We start from the raw sequence: 14,279 nt of genomic DNA, 5'->3' as shown, positions 1-14,279 counted from the left end.
AAGAATTCGACCTTGCAAAAATTAACAAAAAACTCGCTAACCTCACCAAACCTAACCAAAACCTAACCTAACCATCACCGAAATCAAAGAATTTGAGATTGTAAGTTTATCACAAAAAACGATAACCTCAACAAGTCTAACCCAACCCAACCTAACCATCACCGAAATCAAAGAATTCGACCTTGCAAAAATAAACCAAAAAATCGCTAACCTTACCAAACCTTAACCAACCTAAGCTACCATCAACGAAATTTAAGAATTCGAGATTGTAAGTTATTCACAAAAAACGATAGCCTCAACAAATCTAACCCAACCCAACCTAAACATCACCGAAATCAAAGAATTCGACCTTGCAAAAATAAACCAAATAATCGCTAACCTTACCAAACCTTACCCAACCTAACCTAACCATAACCGAAATTTAAGAATTCGAGATTGTAAGTAATTCACCAAAAACGACAGCCTCAAAAAATCTAACCCAACCCAACCTAATTATCACCGAAATCAAAGAAATCGACATTGCGAAATTATACGCAAAACGAGCTAACCGCACCAAACCTTACCCAACCTAACCTAACCATCACCGAAATCAAAGAATTCGACATTGCAAAAATATACAAAAAACTCGCTTACCTCACCAAACCTAACCCAACCTAACCTAACCATCACCGAAATCAAAGAATTCGAGATTGTAAGTTAATCACAAAAAACGATAACCTCAACAAGTCTAACCCAACCCAACCTAACCATCACCGAAATCAAAGAATTCGACCTTGCAAAAATAAACAAAAAAATCGCTAACCGTTCCAAACCTAACCCAACCTAACCTAACTATCACGAAAATCCAAAACTTCGAAATTGTTAGTTATTCACAAAAAACGATAACCTCAACAAATCTAACCCAACCCAACCTAACCATCACCGAAACCAATAATAGGACCTTGCAAAAATAAACCAAAAAATCGCTTACCTTACCAAACCTTACCCAACCTAACCTAACCATCACCGAAATTAAAGAATTCGAGATTGTAAGATATTCACAAAAAACGATAACCTAAACAAATCTAACCCAACCCAACCTAACCATCACAGCAATCAAAGAATTCGACATTGCAAAAATATACAAAAAACTCGCTAACCTCACATACCCAAACCCAACCTAACCTAACCATCACCGAAATCAAAGAATTCGAAATTGTAAGTATATCACAAAAAAACGATAACCTCAAAAAGTCTAACCCAACCTAACCTAACCATCACCGAAATCAAAGAATTCGACCTTGCAAAAATAAACCAAAAAATCGCTAACCTTACCAAACCTTAACCAACCTAAGCTACCATCAACGAAATTTAAGAATTCGAGATTGTAAGTTATTCACAAAAAACGATAGCCTCAACAAATCTAACCCAACCCAACCTAACCATCACCGAAATCAAAGAATTCGACCTTGCAAAAATAAACCAAATAATCGCTAACCTTACCAAACCTTACCCAACCTAACCTAACCATAACCGAAATTTAAGAATTCGAGATTGTAAGTAATTCACCAAAAACGACAGCCTCAAAAAATCTAACCCAACCCAACCTAATTATCACCGAAATCAAAGAAATCGACATTGCGAAATTATACGCAAAACGAGCTAACCGCACCAAACCTTACCCAACCTAACCTAACCATCACCGAAATCAAAGAATTCGAGATTGTAAGTTATTCACAAAAAACGATAACCTCACCAAACCTAACCCAACCTAACCTAACCATCACCGAAATCAAAGAATTCGAGATTGTAAGTTATTCACAAAAAACGATAACCTCACCAAACCTAAGCCAACCTAACCTTACTATCACCAAATCAAAGAATTCGACATTGCAAAAATATACAAAAAAATCGCTAACCTTACCAAACCTTACCCAACATAACTAAACCATCACTGAAATCCAAAAATTCGAGCTTGTAAGTTATTCACAAAAAACGATAACCTCAACAATTATAACCCAACCCAACCTAACCATCACCGAAATCAAAGAATTCGACCTTGCAAAAATAAACAAAAAACTCGCTAACCTCACCAAACCTAACCAAAACCTAACCTAACCATCACCGAAATCAAAGAATTTGAGATTGTAAGTTAATCACAAAAAACGATAACCTCAACAAGTCTAACCCAACCCAACCTAACCATCACCGAAATCAAAGAATTCGACCTTGCAAAAATAAACAAAAAACTCGCTAACCTCACCAAACCTAACCAAAACCTAACCTAACCATTACCGAAATCAAAGAATTTGAGATTGTAAGTTAATCACAAAAAACGATAACCTCAACAAGTCTAACCCAACCCAACCTAACCATCACCGAAATCAAAGAATTCGACCTTGCAAAAATAAACCAAATAATCGCTAACCTTACCAAACCTTACCCAACCTAACCTAACCATAACCGAAATTTAAGAATTCGAGATTTTTAGTTATTCACAAAAAACGATACCCTCAACAAATCTAACCCAACCCAACCTAACCATCACCGAAATCAAAGAAATCGACATTGCGAAATTATACGCAAAACGAGCTAACCGCACCAAACCTTACCCAACCTAACCTAACCATCACCGAAATCAAAGAATTCGACATTGCAAAAATATACAAAAAACTCGTTTACCTCACCAAACCTAACCCAACCTAACCTAACCATCACCGAAATCAAAGAATTCGAGATTGTAAGTTATTCACAAAAAACGATACCCTCAACAAATCTAACCCAACCCAACCTAACCATCACCGAAATCAAAGAAATCGACATTGCGAAATTATACGCAAAACGAGCTAACCGCACCAAACCTTACCCAACCTAACCTAACCATCACCGAAATCAAAGAATTCGACATTGCAAAAATATACAAAAAACTCGTTTACCTCACCAAACCTAACCCAACCTAACCTAACCATCACCGAAATCAAAGAATTCGAGATTGTAAGTTATTCACAAAAAACGATACCCTCAACAAATCTAACCCAACCCAACCTAACCATCACCGAAATCAAAGAAATCGACATTGCGAAATTATACGCAAAACGAGCTAACCGCACCAAACCTTACCCAACCTAACCTAACCATCACCGAAATCAAAGAATTCGACATTGCAAAAATATACAAAAAACTCGTTTACCTCACCAAACCTAACCCAACCTAACCTAACCATCACCAATATCAAAGAATTCGACATTGCAAAAATATACGCAAAACGAGCTAACCGCACCAAACCTAACCCAACCTAATCTAATTATCACCGAAATCAAAGAATTCGACATTGCAAAAATATACAAAAAACTCGCTATCCTCACATAACCTAACCCAACCTAACCTAACCATCACCGAAATCGAAGAATTCGAGATTGTAAGTTATTCACAAAAAACGATAACCTAAACAAATCTAACCCAACCCAACCTAATCATCACCGAAATCAAATAATTCGACCTTGCAAAAATAAACAAAAAAATCGCTAACCTTTCCAAACCTAAACCAACCTAACCTAACCATCACCGAAATCGAAGACTTCGAGATTTTTAGTTATTCACAAAAAACGATAACCTCAACAAGTCTAACCCAACCCAACCTAACCATCACCGAAATCAAAGAATTCGACCTTGCAAAAATAAACAAAAAAATCGCTAACCGTTCCAAACCTAACCCAACCTTACCTAACTATCACGAAAATCCAAAACTTCGAAATTGTTAGTTATTCACAAAAAACGATAACCTCAACAAATCTAACCCAACCCAACCTAACCATCACCGAAATCAATAATTCGACCTTGCAGAAATAAACCAAAAACGCGCTTACCTTACCAAACCTTACCCAACCTAACCTAACCATCACCGAAATTAAAGAATTCGAGATTGTAAGATATTCACAAAAAACGATAACCTAAACAAATCTAACCCAACCCAACCTAACCATCACAGCAATCAAAGAATTCGACATTGCAAAAATATACAAAAAACTCGCTAACCTCACATACCCAAACCCAACCTAACCTAACCATCACCGAAATCAAAGAATTCGAGATTGTAAGTATATCACAAAAAACGATAACCTCAAAAAGTCTAACCCAACCCAACCTAACCATCACCGAAATCAAAGAATTCGACCTTGCAAAAATAAACCAAAAAATCGCTAACCTTACCAAACCTTAACCAACCTAAGCTACCATCAACGAAATTTAAGAATTCGAGATTGTAAGATATTCACAAAAAACGATAGCCTCAACAAATCTAACCCAACCCAACCTAACCATCACCGAAATCAAAGAATCCGACCTTGCAAAAATAAACCAGATAATCGCTAACCTTACCAAACCTTACCCAACCTAACCTAACCATAACCGAAATTTAAGAATTCGAGATTGTAAGTTATTCACAAAAAACGACAGCCTCAAAAAATCTAACCCAACCCAACCTAATTATCACCGAAATCAAAGAAATCGACATTGCGAAATTATACGCAAAACGAGCTAACCGCACCAAACCTTACCCAACCTAACCTAACCATCACCGAAATCAAAGAATTCGACATTGCAAAAATATACAAAAAACTCGCTTACCTCACCAAACCTAACCCAACCTAACCTAACCATCACCGAAATCAAAGAATTCGAGATTGTAAGTTATTCACAAAAAACGATAACCTCACCAAACCTAACCCAACCTAACCTAACCATTACCGAAATCAAAGAATTCGAGATTGTAAGTTAATCACAAAAAACGATAACCTCAACAAGTCTAACCCAACCAAACCTAACCATCACCGAAATCAAAGAATTCGAGATTGTAAGTTATTCACAAAAAACGATAACCTCACCAAACCTAACCCAACCTAACCTAACCATCACCGAAATCAAAGAATTCGAGATTGTAAGTTATTCACAAAAAACGATAACCTCACCAAACCTAACCCAACCTAACCTTACTATCACCAAATCAAAGAATTCGACATTGCAAAAATATACAAAAAAATCGCTAACCTTACCAAACCTTACCCAACATAACTAAACCATCACTGAAATCCAAAAATTTGAGATTGTAAGTTATTCACAAAAAACGATAACCTCAATAATTATAACCCAACCCAACCTAACCATCACCGAAATCAAAGAATTCGAGATTGTAAGTTATTCACAAAAAACGATAACCTCACCAAACCTAACCCAACCTAACCTAACCATCACCGAAATCAAAGAATTCGAGATTGTAAGTTAATCACAAAAAACGATAACCTCAACAAGTCTAACCCAACACAACCTAACCATCACCGAAATCAAAGAATTCGAGATTGTAAGTTATTCACAAAAAACGATAACCTCACCAAACCTAACCCAACCTAACCTAACCATCACCAATATCAAAGAATTCGACATTGCAAAACTATACGCAAAACGAGCTAACCGCACCAAACCTAACCCAACCTAATCTAATTATCACCGAAATCAAAGAATTCGACATTGCAAAAATATACAAAAAACTCGCTATCCTCACATAACCTAACCCAACCTAACCTAACCATCACCGAAATCGAAGAATTCGAGATTGTAAGTTATTCACAAAAAACGATAACCTAAACAAATCTAACCCAACCCAACCTAACCATCACCGAAATCAAAGAATTCGACCTTGCAAAAATAAACAAAAAAATCGCTAACCTTTCCAAACCTAAACCAACCTAACCTAACCATCACCGAAATCGAAGAATTCGAGATTTTTAGTTATTCACAAAAAACGATACCCTCAACAAATCTAACCCAACCCAACCTAACCATCACCGAAATCAAAGAATTCGACATTGCAAAAATATACAAAAAACTCGCTAACCTCACCAAACCTAACCCAACCTAACCTAACCATCACCGAAATCAAAGAATTCGAGATTGTAAGTTAATCACAAAAAACGATAACCTCAAAAAGTCTAACCCAACCCAACCTAACCATCACCGAAATCAAAGAATTCGACCTTGCAAAAATAAACAAAAAAATCGCTAACCGTTCCAAACCTAACCCAACCTAACCTAACTATCACGAAAATCCAAAACTTCGAAATTGTTAGTTATTCACAAAAAACGATAACCTCAACAAATCTAACCCAACCCAACCTAACCATCACCGAAATCAATAATTCGCTTACCTTACCAAACCTTACCCAACCTTACCTAACCATCACCGAAATTAAAGAATTCGAGATTGTAAGATATTCACAAAAAACGATAACCTAAACAAATCTAACCCAACCCAACCTAACCATCACAGCAATCAAAGAATTCGACATTGCAAAAATATACAAAAAACTCGCTAACCTCACATACCCAAACCCAACCTAACCTAACCATCACCGAAATCAAAGAATTCGAGATTGTAAGTATATCACAAAAAACGATAACCTCAAAAAGTCTAACCCAACCCAACCTAACCATCACCGAAATCAAAGAATTCGACCTTGCAAAAATAAACCAAAAAATCGCTAACCTTACCAAACCTTAACCAACCTAAGCTACCATCAACGAAATTTAAGAATTCGAGATTGTAAGTTATTCACAAAAAACGATAGCCTCAACAAATCTAACCCAACCCAACCTAACCATCACCGAAATCAAAGAATCCGACCTTGCAAAAATAAACCAGATAATCGCTAACCTTACCAAACCTTACCCAACCTAACCTAACCATAACCGAAATTTAAGAATTCGAGATTGTAAGTTATTCACAAAAAACGACAGCCTCAAAAAATCTAACCCAACCCAACCTAACCTAACCATCACCGAAATCAAAGAATTCGAGATTGTAAGTTATTCACAAAAAACGATAACCTCACCAAACCTAAACCAACCTAACCTAACCATCACCGAAATCGAAGAATTCGAGATTTTTAGTTATTCACAAAAAACGATACCCTCAACAAATCTAACCCAACCCAACCTAACCATCACCGAAATCAAAGAATTCGACATTGCAAAAATATACAAAAAACTCGCTAACCTCACCAAACCTAACCCAACCTAACCTAACCATCACCGAAATCAAAGAATTCGAGATTGTAAGTTAATCACAAAAAACGATAACCTCAACAAGTCTAACCCAACCCAACCTAACCATCACCGAAATCAAAGAATTCGACCTTGCAAAAATAAACAAAAAAATCGCTAACCGTTCCAAACCTAACCCAACCTAACCTAACTATCACGAAAATCCAAAACTTCGAAATTGTTAGTTATTCACAAAAAACGATAACCTCAACAAATCTAACCCAACCCAACCTAACCATCACCGAAATCAATAATTCGACCTTGCAAAAATAAACCAAAAAATCGCTTACCTTACCAAACCTTACCCAACCTTACCTAACCATCACCGAAATTAAAGAATTCGAGATTGTAAGATATTCACAAAAAACGATAACCTAAACAAATCTAACCCAACCCAACCTAACCATCACAGCAATCAAAGAATTCGACATTGCAAAAATATACAAAAAACTCGCTAACCTCACATACCCAAACCCAACCTAACCTAACCATCACCGAAATCAAAGAATTCGAGATTGTAAGTATATCACAAAAAACGATAACCTCAAAAAGTCTAACCCAACCCAACCTAACCATCACCGAAATCAAAGAATTCGACCTTGCAAAAATAAACCAAAAAATCGCTAACCTTACCAAACCTTAACCAACCTAAGCTACCATCAACGAAATTTAAGAATTCGAGATTGTAAGTTATTCACAAAAAACGATAGCCTCAACAAATCTAACCCAACCCAACCTAACCATCACCGAAATCAAAGAATCCGACCTTGCAAAAATAAACCAGATAATCGCTAACCTTACCAAACCTTACCCAACCTAACCTAACCATAACCGAAATTTAAGAATTCGAGATTGTAAGTTATTCACAAAAAACGACAGCCTCAAAAAATCTAACCCAACCCAACCTAATTATCACCGAAATCAAAGAAATCGACATTGCGAAATTATACGCAAAACGAGCTAACCGCACCAAACCTTACCCAACCTAACCTAACCATCACCGAAATCAAAGAATTCGACATTGCAAAAATATACAAAAAACTCGCTTACCTCACCAAACCTAACCCAACCTAACCTAACCATCACCGAAATCAAAGAATTCGAGATTGTAAGTTATCACAAAAAACGATAACCTCACCAAACCTAACCCAACCTAACCTAACCATTACCGAAATCAAAGAATTCGAGATTGTAAGTTAATCACAAAAAACGATAACCTAAACAAATCTAACCCAACCCAACCTAACCATCACCGAAATCAAAGAATTCGACCTTGCAAAAATAAACAAAAAAATCGCTAACCTTTCCAAACCTAAACCAACCTAACCTAACCATCACCGAAATCGAAGAATTCGAGATTTTTAGTTATTCACAAAAAACGATACCCTCAACAAATCTAACCCAACCCAACCTAACCATCACCGAAATCAAAGAATTCGACATTGCAAAAATATACAAAAAACTCGCTTACCTCACCAAACCTAACCCAACCTAACCTAACCATCACCGAAATCAAAGAATTCGAGATTGTAAGTTAATCACAAAAAACGATAACCTCAACAAGTCTAACCCAACCCAACCTAACCATCACCGAAATCAAAGAATTCGACCTTGCAAAAATAAACAAAAAAATCGCTAACCGTTCCAAACCTAACCCAACCTAACCTAACTATCACGAAAATCCAAAACTTCGAAATTGTTAGTTATTCACAAAAAACGATAACCTCAACAAATCTAACCCAACCCAACCTAACCATCACCGAAACCAATAATTCGACCTTGCAAAAATAAACCAAAAAATCGCTTACCTTACCAAACCTTACCCAACCTAACCTAACCATAACTGAAATTTAAGACTTCGAGATTGTAAGTAATTCACCAAAAACGACAGCCTCAAAAAATGTAACCCAACCCAACCTAATTATCACCGAAATCAAAGAAATCGACATTGCGAAATTATACGCAAAACGAGCTAACCGCACCAAACCTTACCCAACCTAACCTAACCATCACCGAAATCAAAGAATTCGACATTGCAAAAATATACAAAAAACTCGTTTACCTCACCAAACCTAACCCAACCTAACCTAACCATCACCGAAATCAAAGAATTCGAGATTGTAAGTTATTCACAAAAAACGATAACCTCACCAAACCTAACCCAACCTAACCTAACCATCACCAATATCAAAGAATTCGACATTGCAAAAATATACGCAAAACGAGCTAACCGCACCAAACCTATTCCAACCTAATCTAATTATCACCGAAATCAAAGAATTCGACATTGCAAAAATATACAAAAAACTCGCTATCCTCACATAACCTAACCCAACCTAACCTTACCATCACCGAAATCGAAGAATTCGAGATTGTAAGTTATTCACAAAAAACGATAACCTAAACAAATCTAACCCAACCCAACCTAATCATCACCGAAATCAAATAATTCGACCTTGCAAAAATAAACAAAAAAATCGCTAACCTTTCCAAACCTAAACCAACCTAACCTCACTATCACCGAAATCGAAGAATTCGAGATTTTTAGTTATTCACAAAAAACGATACCCTCAACAAATCTAACCCAACCCATCCTAACCATCACCGAAATCAAAGAATTCGACATTTCAAAAATATACAAAAAACTCGCTTACCTCACCAAACCTAACCCAACCTAACCTAACCATCACCAATATCAAAGAATTCGACATTGCAAAAATATACGCAAAATGAGCTAACCGCACCAAACCTAACCCAACCTAATCTAATTATCACCGAAATCAAAGAATTCGACATTGCAAAAATATACAAAAAACTCGCTATCCTCACATAACCTAACCCAACCTAACCTAACCATCACCGAAATCGAAGAATTCGAGATTGTAAGTTATTCACAAAAAACGATAACCTAAACAAATCTAACCCAACCCAACCTAATCATCACCGAAATCAAATAATTCGACCTTGCAAAAATAAACAAAAAAATCGCTAACCTTTCGAAACCTAAACCAACCTAACCTAACCATCACCGAAATCGAAGAATTCGAGATTTTTAGTTATTCACAAAAAACGATAACCTCAACAAGTCTAACCCAACCCAACCTAACCATCACCGAAATCAAAGAATTCGACCTTGCAAAAATAAACAAAAAAATCGCTAACCGTTCCAAACCTAACCCAACCTAACCTAACTATCACGAAAATCCAAAACTTCGAAATTGTTAGTTATTCACAAAAAACGATAACCTCAACAAATCTAACCCAACCCAACCTAACCATCACCGAAATCAATAATTCGACCTTGCAAAAATAAACCAAAAAATCGCTTACCTTACCAAACCTTACCCAACCTTACCTAACCATCACCGAAATTAAAGAATTCGAGATTGTAAGATATTCACAAAAAACGATAACCTAAACAAATCTAACCCAACCCAACCTAACCATCACAGCAATCAAAGAATTCGACATTGCAAAAATATACAAAAAACTCGCTAACCTCACATACCCAAACCCAACCTAACCTAACCATCACCGAAATCAAAGAATTCGAGATTGTAAGTATATCACAAAAAACGATAACCTCAAAAAGTCTAACCCAACCCAACCTAACCATCACCGAAATCAAAGAATTCGACATTGCAAAAATAAACCAAAAAATCGCTAACCTTACCAAACCTTAACCAACCTAAGCTACCATCAACGAAATTTAAGAATTCGAGATTGTAAGTTATTCACAAAAAACGATAGCCTCAACAAATCTAACCCAACCCAACCTAACCATCACCGAAATCAAAGAATCCGACCTTGCAAAAATAAACCAGATAATCGCTAACCTTACCAAACCTTACCCAACCTAACCTAACCATAACCGAAATTTAAGAATTCGAGATTGTAAGTTATTCACAAAAAACGACAGCCTCAAAAAATCTAACCCAACCCAACCTAATTATCACCGAAATCAAAGAAATCGACATTGCGAAATTATACGCAAAACGAGCTAACCGCACCAAACCTTACCCAACCTAACCTAACCATCACCGAAATCAAAGAATTCGACTTGCAAAAATATACAAAAAACTCGCTTACCTCACCAAACCTAACTCAACCTAACCTTACCATCACCGAAATCAAAGAATTCGAGATTGTAAGTTATTCACAAAAACGATAACTTCACCAAACCTTACCCAACCTAACCTAACTATCACCGAAATCAAAGAATTCGACATTTCAAAAATATACAAAAAACTCGCTTACCTCACCAAACCTTACTCAACCTAACCTAATCATCACCGAAATCCAAAAATTCGAGATTGTAAGTTATTCACAAAAAACGATAACCTCAACAAGTTTTAACCAACCCAACCTAACCATCACCGAAATCAAAGAATTCAACATTGCAAAAATTTACACAAAACGTGCTTACCGCACCAAACCTAACCCAACCTAACCTACTCATCACCGAAATCAAAAAATTCGAGATTTTAAGTTATTCACAAAAAACGATTACCTCACCAAACCTTACCCGACCTAACCTTACTATCACCAAATCAAAGAATTCGACATTGCAAAAATATACAAAAAACTCGCTTACCTCACCAAACCTCACCTTACCTAAACTAACCATCACCGAAATTTAAGAATTCGAGATTGTCAGTTATTCACACAAAACGATAGCCTCAACAAATCTTACCCAACCCAACCTGACCATCACCAAAATCAAAGAATTCGACCTTGCAAAAATAAACAAAAAAATCGCTAACCGTACCAAACCTAACCCAACCTAACCTAACCATCACCGAAATCCAAAAATTCGAAATTGTTAGTTATTCACAAAAAACGATAACCTCAACAAGTCAAACCCAACCCAACTCAACCATCACCGAAATCAAAGAATTCGAGATTGTAAGTTATTCACAAAAAACGATAACCTCACCAAACCTAACCCAACCTAACCTTACTATCACCAAATCAAAGAATTCGACATTGCAAAAATATACAAAAAAATCGCTAACCTTACCAAACCTAACCCAACATAACTAAACCATCACTGAAATCCAAAAATTCGAGATTGTAAGTTTTTCACAAAAAACGATAACCTCAACAAATCTAACCCAACCCAACCTTACCATCACCGAAATCAAAGAATTCGACATTGCGAAAATATATGCAAAACGAGCTAACCGCACCAAACCTAACCCAACCAATCCTAACCATCACCGAAATTTAAGAATTCGAGATTGTAATTTTTTCACAAAAAACGATAGCCTCAACAAATCTTACCCAACCCAACCTAACCATCACCGAAATCAAATAATTCGACTTGCAAAAATATACAAAAAACTCGCTAACCTCACCAAACCTTACCCAACCTATCCTAACCATCACCGAAATTTAAGAATTCGCGATTTTAAATTTTTCACAAAAAACGATAGCCTCAACAAATCTTACCCAACCCAACCTAACCATCACCGAAATCAAAGAATTCGACATTGCGAAATTATACGCAAATCGAGCTAACCGCACCAAACCTTACCCAACCTCACCTAACCATTACCGAAATCAAATAATTCGACATTGCAAAAATATACAATAAACTTGCTTACCTCACCAAACCTAACCCAACCTAACCTTACCATCACCGAAATCAAAGAATTCGAGATTGTAAAATAATCACAAAAAACGATAACCTCAACAAGTCTAACCCAACCCAACCGTACCATCACCGAAATCAAATAATTCGAGATTGTAAGATATTCACAAAAAACGATAACCTCACCAAATATAACCCAACCTAACCTTACTATCAACGAAATCAAAGAATTCGACATTGCAAAAATATACAAAAAACTCGCTTACCTCACCAAACCTAACCCAACCTAACCTAACCATCACCGAAATCAATGAATTCGACATTGCAAAAATATACGCAAAACGAGCTATCCGCACCAAACCTAACCCAATCTAACCTAACCATCACCGAAATCAAAGAATTCGACATTGCAAAAATATACAAAAAACTCGCTTACCTCACCAAACCTAACTCAACCAAACCTTACCATCACCGAAATCAAAGAATTCGAGATTGTAAGTTGCTCACAAAAAACGATAACCTCACCAAACCTAACCCAACCGAACCAAACCATCACCGAAATCAAAAAATTTGACATTGCAAAAATATACGCAAAACGAGCTGACCGCACCAAACCTAACCCAACCTAACCTAACCATCACCGAAATCAAAGAATTCGACATTGCAAAAATATACAAAAAACTCGCTTACCTCACCAAACCTTAACCAACCTAACCAAACCATAACCGAAATCGAAGAATTCGAGATTGTCAGTTATTCACAAAAAACGATAACGTCATCAAATCTAACCCAACATAACCTAACCATCACCGAAATCAAAGAATTCGACATAGCAAAAATATTCCAAAAACTCGCTAACCTCACCAAACCTAACCTAACCTAACGTAATCATCACCGAAATTTAAGGATTCGAGATCGTAAGTTATTCACAAAAAACGATAGCCTCAACAAATCTAACCCAACCCAACCTAATTATCACCGAAATCAAAGAAATCGACATTGCGAAATTATACGCAAAACGAGCTAACCGCACCAAACCTTACCCAACCTCACCTAACCATTACCGAAATCAAAGAATTCGACATTGCAAAAATATACAAAAAACTCGCTTACCTCACCAAACCTAACCCAACCTAACCTAACCATCACCGAAATCAATGAATTCGAGATTGTAAGTTAATCACAAAAAACGATAACCTCAACAAATCTTACCCAACCCAACCTTACCATCACCAAATACAAAGAATTCGACATTGCAAAAATATACAAAAAACTCGCTAACCTCACCAAACCTAACCCAACCTAACCTAACCATCACCGAAATCAAAGAATTCGAGATTGTAAGTTAATCACAAAAAACGATAACCTCAACTAGTCTAACCCAACCCATCCTAACTATCACCGAAATCAAAGAATTCGAGATTGTAAGTTATTCACAAAAAACGATAACCTCACCAAACCTAACCCAACCTAACCTTACTATCACCGAAATCAAAGAATTCGACATTGCAAAAATATACACAAAACGAGCTCACCGCACCAAATCTAACCTAACCTAACCTAACCATAACCGAAATCAAAGAATTCAACATTGCAAAAATATACAAAAAAC

The sequence above is a fragment of the Arctopsyche grandis genome, chromosome 12 (assembly GCF_051622035.1).
Source record: "Arctopsyche grandis isolate Sample6627 chromosome 12, ASM5162203v2, whole genome shotgun sequence".
Lineage (NCBI taxonomy): Eukaryota > Metazoa > Arthropoda > Insecta > Trichoptera > Hydropsychidae > Arctopsyche > Arctopsyche grandis.
The sequence above is the reverse complement of the archived record's forward strand: the minus strand, read 5'-3'. Positions refer to the sequence as shown.